Below are 23,513 nucleotides of genomic sequence, written 5' to 3'. Positions count from 1 at the left end.
TCTGATCTTATTCTCTCTTTACTCTTTGGACCTGACACACAGCACAGTAACTCCTCCCAGTGATGACTCTAGGTCTTCTCAGCTCTGTAACTCAAGGTCCCTTGGAGAAGCTCACCGCCTCCTTTGACCATCAGAACCCTCCTACCTAGAGCTGACCTCTCAAGTGGGGTCTGGCCTGATGAATGGATATACTCTTGCCCTGGTTTTCACAACACTTACCTTCATTTGACATACTATATGTTGTACTTATTTATTTCTCTTTCTTCTCTCCTTCTGTTAAAACATAAGTCCCATGAGGGTAGGATTTTTTTTTTAAATGTGCTTTAACTACTATATCCTCAGTTGTCAACACACAGTCAATGCTTAATAAATATGTTTTGAAAATTATTTTTAAGAGATCAATAGTAAGTGAAGAGATGTCCATGTTCTTAAAATCCTCTCCTTATTGTACAAACAGTTTGGTGCTCAATTTTTTCACTCAAGTGTAATAAATTACCTAACTTATGTTCTCCAACATTTCAGAAGAGAAAAGAGAGGGGCAAAAGGAGAGAAAAATAAGACAGGCTGAATCAAAGCACACTGTGTATCAGATGTAGTCTTTAAGACCAATGGAAAGAAAACAAACCATAGGTGAAAACACTTGGATTTGTTACAGTATTCTTTAAAAATGGTGTAGTCTGGGTCGAAATGTGTGTGGACAAATTACCTTTGGCACTTTGATGTACAGTGTTTTTTCCCATGCAAGGTATTAGGTATAAAAGTATGCCAGTGCTCTATAGAAAATGTAGAAAAGGAGGTACTCATTTTGATGACAAAGATAGTCTAACTGCTTGCCAGTATAGCCCCTATTTCCACACATTTAAGGGTTAACAGAATATTGAGTGGGCCGACCTTCATCAATATTCCTTTGGGGGTACACCAGTAAAATTCCTGCCTTCCATTTCTAGCCTGTCTCCAGTAGTCACCGTTGACAATTCTAGATGGAGCGGCCAATTCATTGCTGACTGAAGATTCCCAAACCAACAGAATTACATAACGGAAACAGCTAACGTCAAATGTTTAGAGGTCCTACTCTCATGACTATGACTGTGTCACAGGCAGTGGATCAACCCCTATACTTCACAGAAGCCAGATAAAATTAGACAAAAACAAACAAAGCCAGTTATGTTAAGGGATCAAGAGCAACCAAAGCAGCCAGGACTAGATGGGACATAGAAACACCAGCAGGGAATTTGCAAGAGATACAGGAAAGGTAATAAAGCCAACAAGGGGATCTTGTCTTACCAGTTACCACAGTAACTTCTGGGGAACTCTGAGACACTGGGTAGAGCTAGCCTGGCGTTATCCCAAATAAGGAGTGAGGAACCTGGATTGTTTTGTTGTGATGTAAGTTTCAGGCACGCAGCATTACAATTCAACACCTGTACACGCTACGGAGCGATCACCACCACAAATCTAGTGACCATTCATCACCATACCATGTCACCCACCCCAACCCCTTTCCCGTCTGCTAATCACTAATCTGATCCCTGTTACTATGAGTTTGTTCTATTTTGTTTGTTTCTTTGGGGGATTTTTTAGATTTTTTTTTGGTTTTTTTAGATTCCACATATGAGTGAAATCAAACAGTATTTGTCTTTCTCCATCTGACTTATTTCACTTAGTACAAGGTCATCCATGCTGTCACAGGAATCTGGATTTTGCTGACCATCTGTCTATCGAGTGCTTCTTCTGGGAGTGTCTCAGTCAGCTCAGGCTCCTATAACAAGATATCATCAGCATGGTGACTTAAACAAACATGTATCTCTCACAGTTCTGGAGGCTGGAAGCCTGAGATCAGGGTGCCAGTGTGGCCAGACTCTGGTGAGGACCCTTCTCCTGGTTTGTAGCAGCTGCCTCCTCACTACACCCTCACGCAGCTAAGAGAGAGAAATCATCTCCTCTTAAAGGCATTAGTCTCATTCTTAAGGACTCCCCCTCATGAACTTAATTACCTCCCAAAGCCCCCCATCTCCTAATGCCATCATATTGGGGGCCAGGGTTTCAACATAGTAAGAATTTTGGGGAAATGCAAACATTCAGTCCATAGCAAGGGGCATGACTTTTCTGACACTTCAAGCTCATGTTGGTCAAATATGCAACCATGGCTACACAAAAGTCTTGAAGCAGAATGATGCATGTGTTTTCAGTAAGCAACCTTCAGCGTGTTAACAAGGATTGACAGTTTATATTAGCAGTAGTGTCTGCTATGCTCTGACACAGTAATTCTACTCCTAGGTATATACTCAATGCATAAATCTGTGCCCCAAACAACAAGTACAAGAATATGCAAACAAACATGGCTGGCAATAGCCACTAACTGGAAATTATACCCAAACGGCCATCGGCGGGTCAGTGGATGAGTACATTGTGGCCAACGTGCACAAGGTCCTCTGCTCCACTGTGAGTCCAGGCAGCCGTCCTCTCTCACTCTGGGCCTGGCTGCAGCCTCCTGACTTGCCTTCCTGCCTCATTTTTCCTTCCTGTAGTTCTTCTTTTGTAAAGCAGTTAGAGTGATCTTTCTAATTCATAAATCAAATTATATGCCATTCCCCTGCTTCGCATCCTCGAATGGGAGTTCACTTAATTTAGAATACAGTTCGAATTCTCTCTTGTATCCTGCCTACCTCTTCTCCTTCCTGTCTGTCCTTCCCCTGTTCACTACGCTCATTTATTTACTTATTTCTTATGGAGGTGTTGGGGATTGAACCCAGGACCTCATGCATGCTCTAAGCACATGTTCTGTCACTGAGCCACACCCCTCCCTCGTCATTTTTTTTTTTTTTTGAGGTATAACTTATATAGAAAAGTGAACAGATCTTAAGCAATTAAAAGACACAAAAGAATTTTAGGTAGAGGTGACAGGGCCTGTTTTGAGTTTTAGAAAGGCAGTCCTTACAGCAAAGAAGGGGAAATGGTCTGAGGAAGCCAAGCTGAAGGGAGACGAGGACTGAAGTGTTTGTCAGAAGTGCGGTGAGAAATAATTAAGACGTGAACAAAGGCAGTGGCAGTGGGAAGGGAAATGAGGGACTCTACCAGCATCCCAGGCTCTCTGGAGTGGCTTAGAGAGATCTGAATCACCTTACTGTCCTCCGCTGATGGATTTGCCCTCAACTAGAAATAGGAAATTAACTATAACTTGGATTATAGCTTAGTATTTCTCGCTAACTAGACCTGTAATTACTTTTTCTTAGAAAGTGTACGGTCTCGGCAGTGCTCTTTTTTCTTTTAACTTCCCTTGCTCATTTAACATTTTGATTGTTTTGATGCAGTATGTTACTAATAACGCTTCCTCATCTTCGATCCCAGTCTTTCTCCTGCTTTTTTCCAGCCAGTATATGAATAAAATATTGAGCTGCTGATTAATGACCCCATATGTGCTACCTTGAGATGTCTGAAGGAATTATCCAAAAGCCCAGACAGCTCTATAATGTCACATTTAAATTAGAGTCTGAATCTGTAAAACGCTGTTCCTCTGTTGTGAATGCTGTGTTATAAAGATGGTAATCAGACCTAATTTTCTTTAAAGAGAAAGGATAGAAACATTATCTTTAAATGCCAAGAAAAGAACACGAAATACACTAGTTCTAATGGACAAATACGGAAATTAGTCCTTTGACTTCAGCTACACTTTGTCCTAGAAAGTGTGCCTTCTCAGGGATGTCTAAGAATGGATGGGAATTCTGGCTTTTGTTTTTAATTGCTTTTGTCTTAGAACTCTGAGGTGCCATCACTTTCCCCTCCGTTGGCTTTTTGGCCCTTGCACTGGCACTGTAGTTCTTCCCAGAGAGGGCACTGGCAGTGGGCACTGACTTCTTATTACAGAAAAACATACCACCTGTCAGGGCTGTAAAGCAGTCAGTAGAATCTTTGAGCTGACTATAACTGAGATTCCGTATGGAAACACAATAGAGCTAGAGTCCACGAGGAGCTCTGTCATCCTGAACCCAAACAATAACAAAAACAAACCCAACAATAATCATAGCAGCAGAAGTAACTGCATGGATGGCAGGGATAATACAGCCGATACGATTAAGTTTTATTATACGTCAGGCACTGCTCGGTACTTTTCATACTGCACCTCATTTAATCTTAACTCCATGAAACTGATATCCTGTTGTTATCAAAGGTCACACTGCTGGGAAAAGGCAGAGTGAAGATCCAAACCAATGTCTGTCTGATGCCAAAGAACAAACTTTTCACCACTGTATCGTACTGTAAGGATCTGAGCTACTACACAGCTTGACATTCAGAGACTTAACCCATGGTGACTTTCTCCATGTAAATAACATCTTGGACAGTTCAACTGATATTGAAAGGACAGCAAACACTACTTGGATTGGAACATACAACCCTAAAAGCAATGTCTGAACCTAGTGGCTGAATGACCAATGGTTATACAGATCTCAAAGCTTCCAGACAGCTCAAATTTATACTTCCTTCTACTCCCATGAGTATCATTCCACTTATCAGACCCCATGTCTCAATTTTTTAATTAGAAACTATGGTGATGGCCACCACACTGATCCTTTGAAGCCAGGAAAAGGGGACCCTTGTCTTCACCTTGAGAGTCTTTTAAGACCTAAGTGCCACTAAGTCCACTCAACACTGACCATGCTCCGTCTCTGAGGACAGGTCACAATTTCAAATGCTTTCATGTTATTGTATGCTGCCTCATCTTAAAGCAAATTTTACTGATGAAATCTTCTGAAAATGACAAAATTATTCCAAAGTTCATCTTGAAGAAAAAAAAAAGTAAAAGAATAGTTAAGACAAGAAAAAGGTCCCTGTATTTTAGCATATATTTAAAAGCTTCAATAATTTAAAAAGACTGGTGCAAAAATTGACATTTATATATGTATGTGTGCATGCGTGTGTATATATCTATATATGGAATTACATATATGATGAAGGAATAGTTACATACCAGTGAGAATGTGATGGATGTTCCTATTGTAGTGTAAGGAAAATTGGCTCTCGGGAAAAAGTTAAGTTAGATTTTTACCTTAAACTATAGCACTGAATATATTCCACATGGTTTGAAAACTAAGTGTAAATATTAAAAACTTGATTTTATTTTTCAAATGGAAGGAAAAATATAGACAAATATTTAACTTTTCTTAGACTAGGCAAGGAATGCCTAAGCATGAGAGAGATGGATGACATCATCAAAGAAAACGTAAACAAATCTGGCCGCTTAAAAGCTAAAGGGTCTGCCAGTCAAGAAAACACACACACACACACACAAAAAACTCTAGAAAAGTTATTTACAACGAACAGTACAAAGGATTAAAGTTTTTGATATGTTTTTAAACTTGCAAATAAATACCACAATAGAAAACCAATAAACTTATAAATATCTATAAAACTGAGCTGTTCAATCTTACTTGTAATAAAAAAAAAGTTAATGTCAATAATGAACGCAGTGAGATCAGCATTCTCAAACACTAGAGGGACTGTTGACTATTACTAACTGCTGTATAGCGATTTGGCAAGCATATTAAAGACATTAAAAAATTCACAATCTTTGTCAAAATAATTGCAAATCTAGCAATTTTGGTGAAAGTCTTATCTACAAAGGCATTCATTAAAATATTATTTATATTATTCACCAAAGGGAATTAAGTTTCCATGGGGAAATGGTTGATTCAAGAGCTGAGACACAAAATGTTAAAGTAAGCTTAGAACATGAGTCAAAAAACAAGGAAACCCAAAGACTACCAAAAAAAACGGATGCCAAAAGACACAGAAGTCAGTTAGGAGGGGTGCCCATTAGACAACTTGGGCATCAGAAAGTTATTTTAATTGACCGGACAACACTAAAGAAAACCCCATGAGTCTATAGTAACACTAAGGAAAAAAAAAAAAGTAAATGAGAGAGGGAGAGAGAAACAAGCAAAATTCATTTACCTCACTTTTAAAATCTGTACTTAAAACATAAGTAGTAAGGATTTACCCTGCATTTGGAGAGGTAAAACTCTTATTTCCAAAAGAATATCAGCTATTAAAGGTAGATGAAATAAGAGAATTATAAAAATCACCACTTGAAGCTCCCCATAAAATAACCGGGTTTAGGCAAGAAACACCAATGATGCTAAAAACCATTAGGTGAAAAGTTGTTGGGGATAGGATAATCGTATGATACCAAAGGAGCACCCTGTAGAAAATGTACTAATTGTAAAGGGAAAAACATACCTCTAAATAAAGAATCTAGTGGTCACTTCCTGAACTGAGTAGTCAAATTTCACATGAGTGATTATGGGACAATCTAAAGTTATATACCCTTCTGATGATGTAATCACCCACAAACTGTCTTTGCCAAAATGGTTTATCTAAACCTAATTAAGACTTTAGACCTAACTTTCAGTTTACAAGAAATCCAGAGGCTGGAGGAACAAGTTAAATGACACTACCATGGAACAATCAGACAAATTCAGAACGTCAGAGTTATGTAGGAGAATGTCTTTATTCTTAAGAGAGGCAGGCGGAAGTCTTTAAGAGTGAAATGTTATGATGTTAGCAATTGATTTTTTTAAATTAAAAATTTTTTGTTGTTGTTGGGGGAAGGTAATTAGTCTTACTTATTTATTTATTTTTAGAGGAGGTACTGGGGACTGAATCCATGACCTCATGCATGCTAAGCACGCGGTCTACCACTTGAGCCATACCCTCCCCTAGCAATAAAAATATACTCAGTACATATGCCTATGTCCACACAGATACACACACACACATGCACACACACATGCACACACACACAATACAGAAAATACGGCCAAATGTTTAAAAGACATTTAAAGTGTGGGTCTATGCTACTCTATTTTTTCAACTTTTATATATGTGTGATATTTTTCATAGTAAGTTAGAAAAAAATATAAAAAACTGACATTATGTATATGCCAAAAATTATATGATGATTCATTAAATGAGAGAACAGTCATAGAGTTGATATTATACACATATTAAACATCTTCTCAAAGAATTTCCACATAGGTAAATAGTCACAATTCAGTGATGAAGGAGGAAAAACTGCATGTGAAACTTTACATATGGCATGTATAACTTCACTTCATGTCACAGTCACCTAACACATTTATTGAGCAATTATAATGTGCCAGTAACTCTTCTAGGTGCATAAGAATAAAAAATACACCTTAATGTTAAGAGGGTTGTCCCTGGCTGTTAGGGTTATAGGTAATCCTGATTAACTTCTGATACTTTTCTAAATTTTTCAAATCATACAATCATTTTTACAGTAAAAATAACAAACAAGCATTTTGCTTAAGAGCAGTCACTAAGAATTAGATATTAACAATAGCTGATACTGACCAAGCACCTGGTACGGGCAACCCCTCTTCTCCATGCACAACAGGGACAAATCTACTTAGCCCTCCCCTTAACTCCTGGAGGTGAGCATTATTTTTATCCCCATTTTATATACAGAAACTGAGCACTGAAAGGTTTGGTAATTTGCCAAAGGCAATGAATCTTAAAGGAGGGAGGCATCCCCAAGGAACATTTGGCAATGTTGGGAGACATTTTGGTTGTCACACCAAGGAGAGGGAGGATGGAGACCAGGGATGTGGTTAAACATCCTACAATGCCCAGGACAGCTCCCCACAACAAGAAAATGATCAGCCCCAAATGCCTAAAGTGCTGAGGCTGAGAAATCCTGACCTAAGATCACCTCGCTGGTAAATGATAGAGCCCAGCTTTGAGCCCAAGAAGCCAGGCTCCCAAATCTACCCCCTTCATCACTCTACACTCTTCTTAAAACACTCTAATGTTTTGTCATTAAATGTTACAGTGTTTATGTACTGAGAGTAATTACTAGTAATAACTGCTGTCATATATGATGTTTTGTGACTTATCAAAAAACTAACCCAAAATAAGAAAGTAATAATCTATTTCTAAAAGCTCAAGAGGTACAAATTAACTAAGATGGGATATGATGTGGTAAAAGGGCATTCCACTGGTGATACAGGAAAATGTGGGGTGAAAGGATGGCCGTGTCCCAGGTCTCAGTTGAGTCCCTGGAATGCACCCCGCCAAGTGTGGGTTCTTGGCATCACACAGGAAAGAATTCAAGAGCAAGCCACAGTTGAATAAAAGTAGATTTATTCTGAGAGTTATATACTCCATAGACAGAGTGCAGCCCGTCTCAGAAAGCCAGAAAGGCCACACGGTGTGGGGTTGTTAGCTTTTATGGGCTCAGTTATTTCATATGCTAACAAGTGGGAGGATTATGCCAGCTACTTTGGTGAGGGGGCAAGGAATCCCAGGAATTGGGCCACTGCCCACTATTTGACCTTTCATGGTCAGCCTCAGAACTGTCATGGCACCTGTGGGTGTGTCATTTACCATGATAATATATTACAATGCGTGTAGAATGAAGCTCAAGACCTACTGGGAGTTGACTCTCCCGCCATCTTGGTGTTAATCGCTGTGTCATTCCTTTAATGGCTGTGCCTTGCCCTCTCCCCTCCTGTCTCATTAAGATAATTTTTTCACAAAGCAATTTTGCTGTCTGCATCAAAATCTTAATATTTATAATCTTTGATCCAGAAATTCCACTTTGGAAAATTTATTCTAGGAATATAAATCAGAATGCATCAAAATCCTGGTATGCAAGTATACTTTTTAGAGTGGAAAAAAAAAAAGGAAGCTACTCAGCTGTCTAATAAGAACTTAATAAACTGGGCACACATGCTTGAGAGACCTCTGTAAGAGTGTGGAAAATCATGTATCGTATATTATTAGGTGAACAAAAGAAACAGGATATAAAAGTCACAGACATACGTTTACAAGCCCCTTAAATAGTGTCATTTGAAAGATAAAAAGGAAACACATCACCAGTTGTTGGATTAGGATTATAGGGTAAAGAGTAATTACTTTACCTTTTCTATCTTGTCTTTTATTTTCAAAATTGTCTGAAATATAGCTGTGAATTTTTATGGAGTAAAAACAATCAGAATATTTTTAGATGTACCTAAATCCTGACAAAATAATACCTTTTTTAAAGGGAGGTGCTTTAAACCTGAAATACGTGCAAACAAGCTTATGACCTAGATCCAAGCACTTTCACGGTAAAAACAAATCTGAGAACAGAGCCAATGGTCCTCCCAACAGAGTCTCCATATAGCTATTAGATGAAAAAATCTCCTCTCTGGCAATCTTAATGTTTCCTTCTCTCTCTATAATAACTTGATGCATAAAAATTAATCTTTTCCCTCGGCTTTGATCCCTGAGCTCCTTAGCGAAGATTCCGTCTTGTTCTATAACACATGATGAAGCATTTTCCCTGTTATAATGTGACAATGGCCCTACTGAGCACAACAATTTGAGTCTGAATGGGCCACAGCCAAAGAGGAAATCTTAAGAGGCAATTCCACCTAGAACTATTTGGCAAATGCATAAAAAAGACACATTAACACTGTCTGAAAAGAGTGCCCTTAACAAAAGAACACAAAGCAGAGCTGGGGATGGGGAGGTGGTGGGGTGGGGAGGGGGGCGCAAAGGAAAAGTAAAAAGGTGAGATATTCCTGGGGTCTCATCCCCAAGGGCTAGTCCTGTAGATCAGTCAGTTTCACTCAAAAAAAATTTTTTTTTAAACTTTCAATAAAAAAGATTGTCAAGGCTAGGGAAAAAGCATTCTTTAATTAGTTTACTCAAATATTGTCTGACATCTAGAATCTCAATATTAGCAAAAATGTGATAATTATAGCTGGAAGGGGTTTTTTATTGAATGTAAATTCATGAAGAACACTTTTAGCATATCTCACTCCCTATTGTTATTTCTCATGCTGTGTTCACACGTAACTGGACGCCTTTGGGCTCCACTCTGAAATCTGATCTCAAATTCACAGCCTCCATACTTCCTTTTAAAGTAGTTGCAGTTCAGCAGCAAGCTCACAGAGGACGCGTCCAACCCATCCCGAGGGAAAATACAACCTGAACAGAGCCTGCGGACCTGGGGGGACCCGGACCTGCAGGATGCCCGTGAAGGAGTGGGAAACAGACTAACTTCCCTGATGCTAAGTCTGTTTGCTGATTCTGTCTGACAAAGAAACCCCACAGTTTGCTTTCTCTCCCTTACTGCTTTTGTGCTAAACAACCCCCAAGCTTCTCCCAGAGGCTTTGCTCCAGGAAGGAGGAAAAGGGCTGATAATCTCAGAATGGACAGACCTCCAGAGTTCCTCCATGAGGCCAGAAAGATTTATCAAGGTTAAGAGGAATGTAGCAGCCCCCTGTAAAGTGCCCTGATTGTTATCACCTTTTCTGTTCCACCCAGTTTTTCTACAAAACCTCAAGGCCCCAACTCCAAGATGGACTCCCAGTCTCTAAAGCAGGTAGCCTGCGGTGACTCCCCTTTGCCTGGCAAAGCAATAAAGCAGTTCTTCTCTGATTTTCCCAAAACTCTGCCTCCAAGTCTTAATTTGTCTTTTGGGGTAGAGGCAGGTTTTGCAGCAACACCCAGACTGCTCCAAAAGGGATCTCCTGTATTAAATGAGGTCCCACATCCCACCACTGCAGTACACAGAGGGCTCTGTGTGTTTTCCACCAACCACTGCAACCCATTTGGCTGTCAATTCAGTGAAAGAGCTTGCCAACCCAATCTCAATATTTGTTTGAAGGGAGAGAACAGAAGCAGGGAACATGTGTTTAGTGTTCAAGTGGGTCAGGTCTGTGCAAACAGGCAGTTACTTTTATAGAGGAGGATACTGGGACTGGGAGAGGTTAAACGACTTGCCCACACCATGTGATTAGTGAGTGGCACAACCACAACCTGAAGGTAGGTCTGCCTCACATCAGAGCTTGTGCTCTGTCCTCTCTAGGACTTGTTGGCATGGGGGGAAGGGAGAGGGACACTCCATCGCACAAATAAATTCACATGCACACACCCAAGCGTGAGCTGACCTTGTACACCTTCTCCCAAATAGCAACGTATCATTGTGCGTTCCTGTAGTAAACACTGAGAGGTGGTAATGTTTGCTGGTTGGTTTGTTTTTTGTTTGGGGTGGCAGCCACTGACTACTTCTTCTAGGATTGTAACCTCAAATGCCCACAGGGGCCACTCTTTCCTCCAGGCATCAGGAAGAGGTGGGGACCAGAGCAGCCTGGAGAGAAGAAGCCCCTTCTCAAGGGCAGAGTTACATGACAAGTACCTCATGTCACTATGGGCAGTGTTCCCGGTGTGCAGAGCTTTGCATTTTTCAAAAAGTGCCAGAAACTTCTTATTTTTATGTGAACGCTCCAAATTTATTTTAAAGTTGGTGACTATTAAAAATTTTTTTTTAATTATTTGAGCCAAAACAAAACCAAACCATGTCTGTGAGCCTGATTTGGTCTTGGCCCTTTGCTTTGCAACTTCTGGTCTAGATGATAAACTTGTGCCAGACCTGATAAGGGGGGAATGACCATAGGTCAGTCCTTGTAGGGGTAACAGACACAGCTAATCGCTCCCACCATGCGGGCGGTGAGAAACACCCTGTCTCTTTTAGGCAGTGGCTGTCGGCCTAACATTATTCTTTGGAAAAAGGAAACACTTATCACAAATTCTCTATTTAAATATGTATACATTTCAAAACCAGTATCAGTGAAGTGGGCAAGAGGTAAGAGGGATTTTACAGATTAGAAAAATAGACTGGGATTTCAAAATTGTAGAATAGATAAACAAGATTACACTGTATAGCACAGGGAAATATACACAAAATGTTATGATAAATCACAGAGAAAAAAAAAGCAAGTAAATAAACTAATAAATAAAACTGAAAAAAAAAAAAGAAAAATAGAGAAACCAGTTTAAAAAAATAGTAAAAGACACTGGTTAGTATTAAGCAAATGCTTAATAAGAATCCCATAACAAGAGCCAACTACCAATGAGAGACGCATCACAGGACTTCCTGGTGGGGCCATTTCTTTCAGAGGGAGCACATTTCCCACTATCCATCCTTTCCCCCACCTCTTTCCTTTCCATCTCAGCCACAGACCAATTCCAGCTATGTTTTATTACTAAAGTCCTCTTGCAAACGAGGAAACAGAAAATGAAACATAGTCTGGTGGTCCTAGCCATGCTGGCTCAGGCACCCCAAGTACATCTTCAAACAACCTTACCGTCTAGCAAGATGAGTGCTCTCACACGAAAATATGCATTCAGATGGAAGCTTTTGAACGCTTTCTTGCTTATGGAAACGTGCAGATGCAGGGACATTTAATGGTGTGCTGTGCTGAGATGTAAGTAGATGAAACAAATTGTGATGAGCTCACAGATGTGAAAGAACATTTGGGAAAATCCTATTTTACTAGTTGTTAAAACTTTTAAATCTCTCTCCAACTGGGCACTACCTTATAACGAATTAATTCTAGCAGCAAAATGCTCCTAGGAGAGCAACTCAAGTGTATAAATTTCTAAGTCGAAATAAAACCATTTTGCTGCTATTTGTGGTAGAGAAGCTGTTCCCTCTCTCTAGTCCATCAGGAAGAGGTGTAGAATTCCATGGTCTGAGAAATGTGTTATCAAATCCAAGCTTTAAGCTCAGACCTTTGATTCTGTGATTCCATCTGGCAGTGCTATATAGCTTGATAGAAAAGCTTAAATAGCATGGCCTCGTCCACGCTCACGGAACCAGAAAGCAGCAGAGTGGCTACTCTTGATCTTGGGCAAGGCCAGGCTAGTTAAGCTGTTATCAAAGGTGTGTCCCAGAAAAAACTGACATGAAATTTCAACCCCCACTCCACTCTTACTAGCTGTGTGAACCTTGGGCAAGTTCCTTAACATCTCTGAGCTTCATTTTCCTTACCCCTAAAAGTAAGGGTGAAGGTTAAAAAAATTACAATAGTCAACTTTTTGTCTATAGTCTCTAAGTAAGAAAGCTCAGTACTGGGCTCACTGCATAGCTTATCTCATTTAATGATACCTTATATCAATAGTTATCAATAAAATTCGTAAGTTATTTTCAATTTTGTGATGATTTTTATGATTTTATATGATTTACAATAACTTACAATATGATATGATTTATATAACTTAATAGTTATCAATAAAACTGATAATAACTTATGAATATTTAATGATACCTTATCATTAACTATTAACAACCTCAAAAAATTTTAAGTTAATTAAAAACAATTGACAATAATACCATCTTTGTAGGATCATCATGATGATTAAATGACAGAAAACAGATTAAAGCTCTTAACCAACCAAAAGATATATGGACGTTAATTATAACATACCGTTAAACACAAGACAACAGGCCCAAAATGGAATGGCTAAGCCCTATGTCACCAAAATGAGACTCAACCATTTTGGCTTGCCTAGAAATGTACACTTAACACAAGTCAGTCAGGAATCACCTGGTCAGCACTCGTTAGGTAATCTGCCCGAGAGACCCCTTTGGTCCCCTAAAGGAAAGTAACCTTACAGCAGCCAACTCCTTCTTTGCCTAGTATAGCTTCCTTGTTCCCGCTCTCTTCTGCCTATAAGTCTTTCATCTTACACAGCTCCTCCAAGCTTTTTCTAGCTGCTAGACTGGATGCTGTCTGATTTGAATCCATCTTTGTTCAAATAAACTATTAAATGTTTAATAAGCCTCAGTTTATTTTTTAACAGTTCTGGTATCAGAAGAGGGGGACCCCCGACAAACCCCAACAGCAAAGAGCAACCAGGTGTAGGCACGTGGGAGCCTCCTGAGCGTTCTGCTTTCTCTCTGCCTCTGGATCCTAGCTCCACGGCTTTTGTGTTATGAGCTTTTAGACTTTATTTGAGCATTTGTTTTTCCAGACTGGGTCTGACTTAGATCCTAGCCAGGATCTAAGCTGGACTGGGTCGAGCGTGAGACCTTGCACAGTGAACAAAGTGTTAAGGTTGAACCATCAGGTTAACCTTACCAAAGGTAACGTAAACTACAGTGGCCACAGTGGAGAACTTTTAACCGAGGTAAGTTTGTCCATTTAGGAGGTGCCCTAGAGGAACAGGGGTCTAACCAAGCACTCACTATAAAAGGGAGAGGGAAAGTTATTTTTCTCCCTCGACAGTTTCTGGTGATCAGGATGAGACCCACTGGGACACTCATTCTCCCCAGACTTGCAGGTGGGATCCTGGGAAAACCGGCAGACATCAGCAAAGGGTGAGAATTCTTACCAAAGTCAGTCCTCCCAGATCTCTATCTGTGATGACTGGTGGAGAGACTGAGATGACTGGTGGACATTTTATGCTGTCCCTTCCTTTCCAAATTCAGATCGGCAGGAAAAATACCGATAAGAATTAAATCTTTAAACTGTGACTCACCAATTTGCTTACAGGTACCCACTGGGACCTTTCTCTCCCGGGGACAGCTACTGCCTTCTTGTTTGTCTTGTTTTATATCCTGAGAACTTGGCTTGGCAACTGTCAGGTCTGGGGGCCTAAAAATATGGCCAGACAGAAATGTGAGTGGGACCCCACCTGCAGGTGGATATAGCCGGACAGGAACGTGTGTTGTACTCCACGTGCAGCTGGCATCCTGCTGACTGTGGCCAGCTCTCAGGGGAACAAAGACTTTCTTTTCTTATCTTTGGGATTGGCTCTAGAACTCACAAGGGGACTTAACTATCTTTCACACCCTCTTTAGGGACACCTCTTTCATTCATGGGATCATCAATACTGCCAGGAATATTTACTATTTGTATCAGCTGAAACCTGACAAGATATTTTTTAAGGTTTTTTTTTTTAAGTCTATGGTCAGAAGTTGGCCACACTGGAAGCTGAAATTCAGAGCCTGAAAGGAACATGTTTTAGACCTTCTTCCCTAACCTAAAATGAAACTATGTACCCAGAGGGAAGTAAAAACATTCTAAAGCTTATTGTGGGAGGATTTACTAAAACATCCCAAAGACACCCAGTTTTAAATCTAGAAAACAGGAATCGTTTGATTTCCATCTTAGTTGAAAACCTTCTCTCGGATATAAAAAAGCAAACTGAAGATGATGTAGGTGGATGAGTGGGTCAGCACCTTGCTATCATTCAGGTTCTAACTCAATTTTTTTTTTTTGAAGGACTGAAAACAACTGTATTGTCTTACAAATCAAGTCTTCACAAGAACAGAAATGTGGCTCTAGAAACAATTCAAAGTGCATGTGACCTTTTTACCAGTTCCACATCCAACCCCACCCCCAACCCCATCTCAAAAGGCTTTCAGACACTGTAAAAGACCTGAACCTAGGGAACGAAAGTCCTTCTTGGTGGAACCTGCATTCTCACTCTGTGCCTTTTGACATCCAAGTATTCTACCTGGTCTTCTCCAGGAACTAAAGTAGTTCTTATCAGAATGAAGAAAAAAAATGAAAGGAAAGGCTGTTTTGAAAACTCGGCCCATGAAAAAATTTTAAATTTCTTCTAAAAGTATCAGTAAAAAGTTTAAGCCATCTGAGCAGATGATAACTTCTATCATCTGCCAGACACCCAGTTTATATTCAACTGTTTTTTATAAACTAGTGAGTTCTACATTGTGATTCCCGTCTCACATATAAAATTTAAAAATCAAGCTTTAAGATCTCCGTTTGCATCTGCCTATATGTTTATATATGTCTATGTATGTTTGTAACAAATGTGTGATTTTTTTTTTCCTACCTCCTGTTGGTATTGCCAAAATTAATTTGTAATGAGCTCTATTTACCTGGCTTTAAGCTTTGTCTTTAAGGTAAACAAGCAATGATATAAATCAAGTATATTCTCAAAAATGTAGAAGCTAACACAAATGTTTTCCAAGTTCATGTAATCTAGGATAATTGTTAGTAGATAAAAGATAGTTTAAATCTGTTGGTTTAAGTAAAACAGGCATGTCATAGAGTTATCAGCATTACATGTAATACTTTTATTCTACCTAGGTTTACTGAAAGTCAAATAAGCTCATGTTATCTCTGTTATAGAATTTGTCATCAAGAAGGATAATTTAAGATGATGGTTAGCTGTTTAATCCCTCATGAGGTTTTCACGACTAATTTAAACATAAGTGTTAAGAACAACTGAATTAAATCGATACAAGTAAGATAAAGGTTTATAAATGAAGTTTTCAATAATAATTATGCTTTATGGTAGATCTACTTAAAAATAGTTTCCAAAATCTTTTTTGAAACCATAAAGTTATACTGAAGATAAGTTAAATGATGGAAAGTCATTGAAAATTTCCAATTACGATAAAATACTGAAACATTAATTACAGAATATAAGTTTCTCCACTTTTGGATTCCTTTAACAGGAACTAAAAATAATTGGGTCTATTAGTAAACATATTTTGGGCCACATTGGAAAACTCACTATAAGGGAGAATACACTTGTAGAAATTATGGAATGTATTTTTAAATTTGCCATGCAACAGCGTTACAGTCCACAGTGGCTTACTTCTTAGTCTTCACTTTAAATTAAAAATTCTAAGGGTTTAAAATTCTAATCAATTTATATAATTAAAATCACGTAGAAATAATAAGGGTGAAAGGAAGTCACTGTGTATGAAAAGCAGGTAAGGAAAGTAAAATTATTGTTTGTCTCACAAAAAGAGTTAAAAATCGTAGGACAAAATCTGAATGGATATTTTAAAAAGCTTGTAGAAGTGTGTGGAAAGGAATCTTGGGAAAGAAATGTGATGTGTAGTCAAGCTGATTAAGATTGGAATGGATTCATTTACATTTTTAAAGAATGAGTTTTAAAAACAAAAGTACCCTGATGCAAGATTAGAATTTGATTTTCTCTCTGTTAAAAGGACAAAGCTTTATTAGATTATTGGTCTGCTGTTAATACAAAATTGTAACCAAAGGTTTTTCTTTACCTGTTAAGTAATCTGCCTGGACAGCAGAGATTTTGTCTTACCAAAATAATTTACTGTGCTTAACTTGTCTTTATTAGGTCTTTCATTACTTAAGAAAACCCAGTCTTCTCAATATTAAAAGTGCTAAGTTTTGTTCATAACTATATAACCTTCCATTATTGCCTCTAACATCTTTAGTGCTGTCACGTTAGTTAAATAGATGACTAAGTATTATTTCATAACGATGTGATCTTATTTAATCAAATGTTAAAAACTTTTGACATATTCTCAAAATCAAGTTCTAAATGGAAACTTTTTGGCCTCTAACTAACTTTGAGGATTCCTGGGAAATCTCAAATGATTTCTCTCCCACCCTGTAAAATAGAGATGTTAAACTAATCAGGTTTATTTGGTATGTTAAATTACATGGGAAGCACTGTCAAGTAAGTGATGATAAACCTTCTCAGGCTATGTTTGTATAGATGCATATGATTAACATGTGTTCTAGAAATTCTATAAAATTCCTAAAAATCTAATATGTCCTGTCTGGTATGACGTTATCAGTCATAATTCCAGTTATCTTAAATGTTCTTATGTCCCAGAAATAACCAAATTTCCTTATCAATTCTATTATAATAAACTCTCATCTGATCTTTAACCATGGGCATGTTTCAGTCTTTGGTCATTTACAGACAGTTACTATTTTACTCTGATGCTTTTGCAAAGTGAGACTGATGGAAAGGACCCTACCAAGTACTCCTGACCACTGACATTGCTGCCAAATCACGGGGTGTTGACACTTGGGTGTATACTTCACAACTGAAGAAGCCCCCACCTGGCATCTGGTCCTGTGCAAACAGAGAAGACCTCAAAATCCAACTGGCGAGGAAGAGAAGTAGCTGACCTTGAGGTACACTGCTTTCTCCCAAGATGTTGGGTCAAGAACATTTCTTTCTATCCCTCTTTCCCTCTCTGACCATCCTTTTCCTAATTCTTACAGCATGAAGGTCTCTATGATTCTTGTGTTCACCTTTCGTCTTGCTCTGGCCTGGAAAGAGAATGCTTACTTATTTCAGGCCACTGCAAGGAGGAGTAATCCACCTGCAATAACTGCTGGATTTGCCACACTGCTGGTCACCATGCAGGTCAGCCCGTCACAAACTTCTCCGATTTCCAATGCCTCACTTTCTCTGGAACAACCTCAGCTCCCTCTACGGTGTCAGACTCCCTAACCTTGTGGCACCATTTCCCTGCCTCTGAGAACAATTCTAAACCCAGGGAAACTTGCACCCAGGCTCTGTACTAAAAAAGGGACATAAGACAAATGTAACTAGAACAAAACCACTGGTGCAGTCTATAGAACCTTCAATTTTATTGGCTGTCACCTTTCCAATCCTGAGCCACATATTCAAACAGGAATTACCAGGTGGCATTCGTAATTCAAAATTAGCTTTCTCTGGCAGATCCCTACTGCCCTGGCCAGGAGTAATGCAAGTGAGGCTATGATCAGGAATCTCTCCTTAACTTTGGAAGACACTGCAGCATCTGCTGCTGACCAACAAAATTTCCTGGACTCTCTGTAGAAGGTGTTCTTGGTAATAGGCTAGCCCTTGACTGTCTTTTAGGTGAACAAGCAGGTGTTTGTGCTGTGGCCAACACCACGTGCTGTACTTGGATGGACATTTTTGGGGAAGTTGAGACTCAGCTACGTAAGATCACTGAAGAAGCCAGTTAGCTTTAGGAAACTGACTCCTTCAACTGGGGTCTTCCATTGACTTACTCGATTCCAATTGGTTTGGCTCATGGAGACCATGGCTCCAAAGAGCACTCCAGACAATGGGACTTATCCTGCTTGTAAGAATCACAGTGGTCTCCCTGGTGTGCTGGATTCTCTCAAAAGCTTTAAGTGCATATTCACAGCTGCTAACTACCACGCAAACAAGCTCCCTAAGACCCGGAATGTCAGAAATGGAATGAAGAGAATGACCGACTTACAGAATGTGAACCCAACATCACCACCTGTGAAAACCACACACGGAATCAGCAATAACTGTGAGTTTAGAACAGTAGCTGAGAGTAATGCCTTAAATTTTGATCACATCTCTCATTTAGGCTGAGAGTCTGATCAAAAGGGCAAATTGTCGAAAACAAGACAACAGGCCCCAAAGGGAGTTGTTTATGCTGAGCCCTACATCACCAAACCAAGACTAAGTTTCAGTTCTCCCAGAAATGTCTTGAACGAGACAATCAGGAATTGCCTGATCAGCACTAGTTAAATAATCTGCCTGACAGACCCCTGCCGTCCCCTAAAGGAAAGTGACTTTCCAATGACCAGCCTGCATTTTTTTGCCAAGTACCCATCCCTAGTTCCCACTCCCTTCTGCCTGAAAACGTCTATTTGCTAGATTGGATGCTGCCCAATTCACGCCAATTATTGCCCAAATGAACTCTTGAAAATTTTAGTATGCCTCAGTTTATCTTTCAACAATATGCAATACAATTTTAGAAGCACCCAGAGAAGTCCATGAATTACAAAACTCTTATCGGTGCTCTGAAGTATCTTTATTGGGGATCAATTACCTTTTACTACAAAATTGCCACAGGGTTTAAAACCCATGGACCTGGAATCTCTATTTGGGGGCTTGAGCGCTCTAAATATCATATCAAGGCGGAAATGGTGGCCTGTAACTCTCTTTCTAGGCCTGAGTTTTGCTTGGGAAGAGGGTACAGAAAGAACACATGGTCCTTGAAATCTGGAGAGGGTGGGGGAGCAGATAACAGTCTGGATCATGGAGAGGGCTATCCTGCAGAAAGGCGGAGGCCAACTTGGCTGGCTTTGAGAATGGATTTCTCTTCATGGACAGAAAGGAAGCCGATAATAATAATAATAAGCACATAACAGATGTTTCTTCAATTACATATAGGGTATTTCAACTATCTACTATTTTTATGTCTATCAACTATTTTTATGTAGCTACAACACCAGCAGACCAGGACAATACTACCAGAAGCACCAACTTCAAATTTAACAAGCTGAGAGAATAAATCTATCAAAAGTTGTCATTAACTTAGACATCAGTACGTTGGACTGTGTGATGACTCGAACCAGGGCAAGGCGGACGCTCCCCTTGGCTTGGTAAACTGCCTCTTCATTGATAATGCAAATTGTGACTGCAAACTGCATCTCTGGGGGGCTTTTAAAGTGCTTAAGGGAACACACTGCGCACTTCAGAAGCGTTCCTTTTATATGCAATTAGTCTGTTCATGACACATCATTCTTATCTATTCATTAAAGTAAGTCCCTGGCTTAGTTGGAGGCATTTTATGGATTTACAGACTTGAGGCAATGCAGAACTCATGGGAGCCTAAAGGTCATCCATCCAGTTCACGACCCCCTGGGGTCACTCCTCTCTCAACATCAGAGCCTGGGCTACAGTTGCCTCTGATCCTGTCCAGTGAGAGGCTACTCTTGACCTCTGCTGGCTGACTCTGGAAAGATCATGAACTCTGCCTCGGTTTCCCCAGGAAGATTGTGTGCACTGTGGCTGGCGCGTAGTGTGGTCTCAAAATCATAGACAGAAAGGAAATTCATGGCTGCCCGGGGTTGGAGGTGGGGAGGCAGACAAATGGCAAGAGGTTTCTTTTTGGGGTGATGGAAATGTTTTATAATTAGACATGATGTGATTGATGATGGTTGCACAACTCTGTAAATTCACCTGAAGTCAGTGAATTGTAAACTCAAAACAGGTAAATTTCATGATATGTAAATCATGCCTCAATAAAGCTGTTAAAAAAACAAGATATAAAAATACACAGGGATTTTTTTTTTAATGACAAAAAAAAAACCCCAAGGTGCTAAGCATAGTATACATGAAATAAAAGCTAATTTGGGGTGCTGTGGGAGAAAGTAGATGTGGTGAAAAAGCAAAAAAGAGTTTTAGAAAGCTTCTGCATTGTACTCTCAAGAAAATAAAAATTGTCTATGAAAGATAAAGACCATAAGACAGACTGAAAAAATGGTACAGCTCCACAGCCCCTTAAGAGATCCGTGAGACCAATGTGTTTAAGAATTCAAAATTTTTTGAATTTCAGAAAGTTAATATGAGGCATTTTCCATAAATTACATAACACCCCCAACAGGGTATGTGGTAGCATCTCATAATTAAACACATTAATATTTCTTTAATGAAATGTATGAATATTCATACTAAGCAAGATAAATATAAGTCTATAAATAGACTCATGTCAGTTCAGGTCTGGATCCTGCCAGCCAGGGAGTTTGCTACGAACTTGACAAAGAGCTTGGTTTTGTCAGACTCTTGGGGTTTCAGGACCAAGGACCTGGTCCTCACACTGCACACTTGTTCGTCACAGGGAAGATGCCTTAGTGACTGTTACCCCTCTGTCCCCATCTTTCTCCAGGTCTCATCGCCAGACTGTCTCTCCCCAGAGAGACCCTGAAGTTGGAGACTAAGACTGGGGATAGGTTGGAATTTTTTGCTCTGCCACTACTGAGCTTAGATGAGCGTGAGATATTGAAAGGAAACAAGATAACATGGAAAATTTAAATGGAAAGCACTGTTCAGGATGGGGTGGAGAGAGAAGGACGGACCCCACTGTGTTAACTCAGGATAAAGGGCAGAGGGTATACCCTTAAAAACTAGCACAAAAGCAAGGGAAGCAGAAAGAATGAACAGTTCAGGTCTGATTCATTAGTGGGTTCTGTATTATTTACTGGGCTTATTTATTTCTCTCGGAATGACCTTGCCAAAGCTTATATAGCCTTGCAAAGGGTTTACCACCTGCCCTTCTCTATGTCTAATGCACCATGTGAGTGACTTTATCCTCCTGCCTCAACTAAGGGACCCTGGGTCGGCGGGGGTCCAGGATGCTACGGCAGCACGACCAGGAGAGCCAGAGCTCCCCCTCAGTCTGGTGACAGTGATGTGACAGCCCACCACGGCTGGGCAGACCACAGCCTATGGCCCTGAATTCCAAAGCAACTCTTTTCCACTAGACTCCCCACTTCTTCAGGGCAGGAAACTTGTGAATCAGTATTTTATTTCCAGGGCCTAACAAGCGTCTCAGTACACACATGCTGATTACTTAAACGGATGAAAGAACAAAGAAATTGAATGTCAAATAAAAGCAGTCTGATAGTTGACCGTTTTGCGAAGAAGTGCCGACCCTTGCTCTGGGACCCAAACGGAGCTCCCGAGAAAGATGCTGTTCCTTGGGTTCTCCTCATGCTGCCCCAAATGATAGCTTCTTCTAAGCACCTGCTTCTCCCCGTGGATTTCCCACCTTAGGAGCTGTAGGAGGTGAGTCAACTATGAGCACAAATAGAACCGTATGCTGGCATCCTAAAAGTGCAGCTTTTTCATATCCGACTCTCATCTAAGGAATCATTAAGCACCCGCAAGGCTAGAACAGAATGTGTGTCTTTGTCTTCGCCATCATACTGATCCAGTTCACCAAGTCAGAGGGCAAGACAGCTCCCAGTTTTCTACATGGGAGAGGACTGGGGGAGGGGCGGGAGAGACGTGTTAGTGCCTAATTTCCACAGCAAACAATTTGTGCGGAGGCTGTATATTTTTCCGGGTTGTTGTGGAGACACTGGGGAGATTCCCAGGGGTCTGGTAAGGCCTCCCCAGCCAACCCACAGCAGCCGCTTTAGAGAAACACAGCCCACTCCATTCACGTGCCAAAGAGAATTCGATAAATCATTACTCGAAGTATCAGCTTTTTCCTGGGAACTGTGTTTACCTCGTCAGCATATCTTCTCCCCTCTTCCCCTTCTCCCACAAACAATTTCATCATCACGAAATCAGAGACGCTCAGATCCAGATGAGGCCTTTAAAACCCACGTGGTGTTAATACGGGCCCTGAGGTAACCAGCCTCCAGGTGCGGGGAACACAGCAGCCAACTCAAGCGAGTTCCCGAAATACGCCTGGCATTTTACGCACATGCATATGCTTTAGTTATGTTAGTTCATATCCGTGTAACTACAGGGACTCACCTCGATCTCCCCTCCTTTCTGTGGAAGAGAAAACTGCAACTCAGGCACGCTGCGTGACTCTCACGTGGCCCACGGCTGACGAGTCACGGTGACACGGAATCCCGCAGAAAGTCTGAAGTCGGTGCTCTTTTGGCCAAGTCCGTGTTCCAAAGTTGGCCAAGGGGCTGACCCTGTCTGCCGTGACAAGACTCCTCCTAACGCTGGGTACGCGTCGCTGTCCCGGCACCTTTCGCCCGCTGTTAGGCCCTGAAGGCCTCGGAGCTCTAACGGCTCTGCGCAGCGGGGCCCGCCCTCCAACGCGTGACGACAGCCCTCAGGGCCGCCCCCTTCCTCGCAGCCACGCCCCTCCAGCTGCTGCCCCAGGGCCAGGTGTCTCCTGTCAGCGCGCGTCTCCGCCTGCAGGGGGAGCACCGCAGGGGGTGGGGAGGCGAGAGAGCCACGAACACAGGTGGTCTGTTGATGTGGCGTCTGCAGAAGCATGGGGGAGAAACGGCTTGGTAGTTTCAGACCTCTGGGTCTGAAGCTCAAGCCCGAGGAAGTAGCTTGTTCCTGTCCCTCCGTTATCTTGGCGGGAGATAAGCGGACAGGTGCACATGGGATGGACTGGGGACCGCCTCTGCCCTCCCTGCCTGCTCACAGAGCACCAGAGCCCCAGACGCCTATATTGCCT

The 23,513-nt window shown here is 40.7% G+C and overlaps 1 protein-coding gene across 1 annotated transcript in view; it reads right to left on the bottom strand.

Moving 5' to 3' along the window:
- BNIP2 (BCL2 interacting protein 2) overlaps window positions 1–23,055 on the bottom strand; it is a 178,110-nt gene extending 155,055 nt beyond the window's left edge. Inside the window, exon 1 of the mRNA XM_072962320.1 lies at window positions 22,844–23,055. The gene's annotated coding sequence lies outside the window, so the exon portion shown is untranslated. The remainder of the gene's footprint in view (window positions 1–22,843) is intronic.
- Between the last annotated feature and the right edge of the window lie 458 nt (window positions 23,056–23,513).

Source organism: Vicugna pacos, chromosome 6, assembly GCF_048564905.1.
Source record: "Vicugna pacos chromosome 6, VicPac4, whole genome shotgun sequence".
Lineage (NCBI taxonomy): Eukaryota > Metazoa > Chordata > Mammalia > Artiodactyla > Camelidae > Vicugna > Vicugna pacos.
The sequence above is the reverse complement of the archived record's forward strand: the minus strand, read 5'-3'. Positions and strand labels throughout refer to the sequence as shown.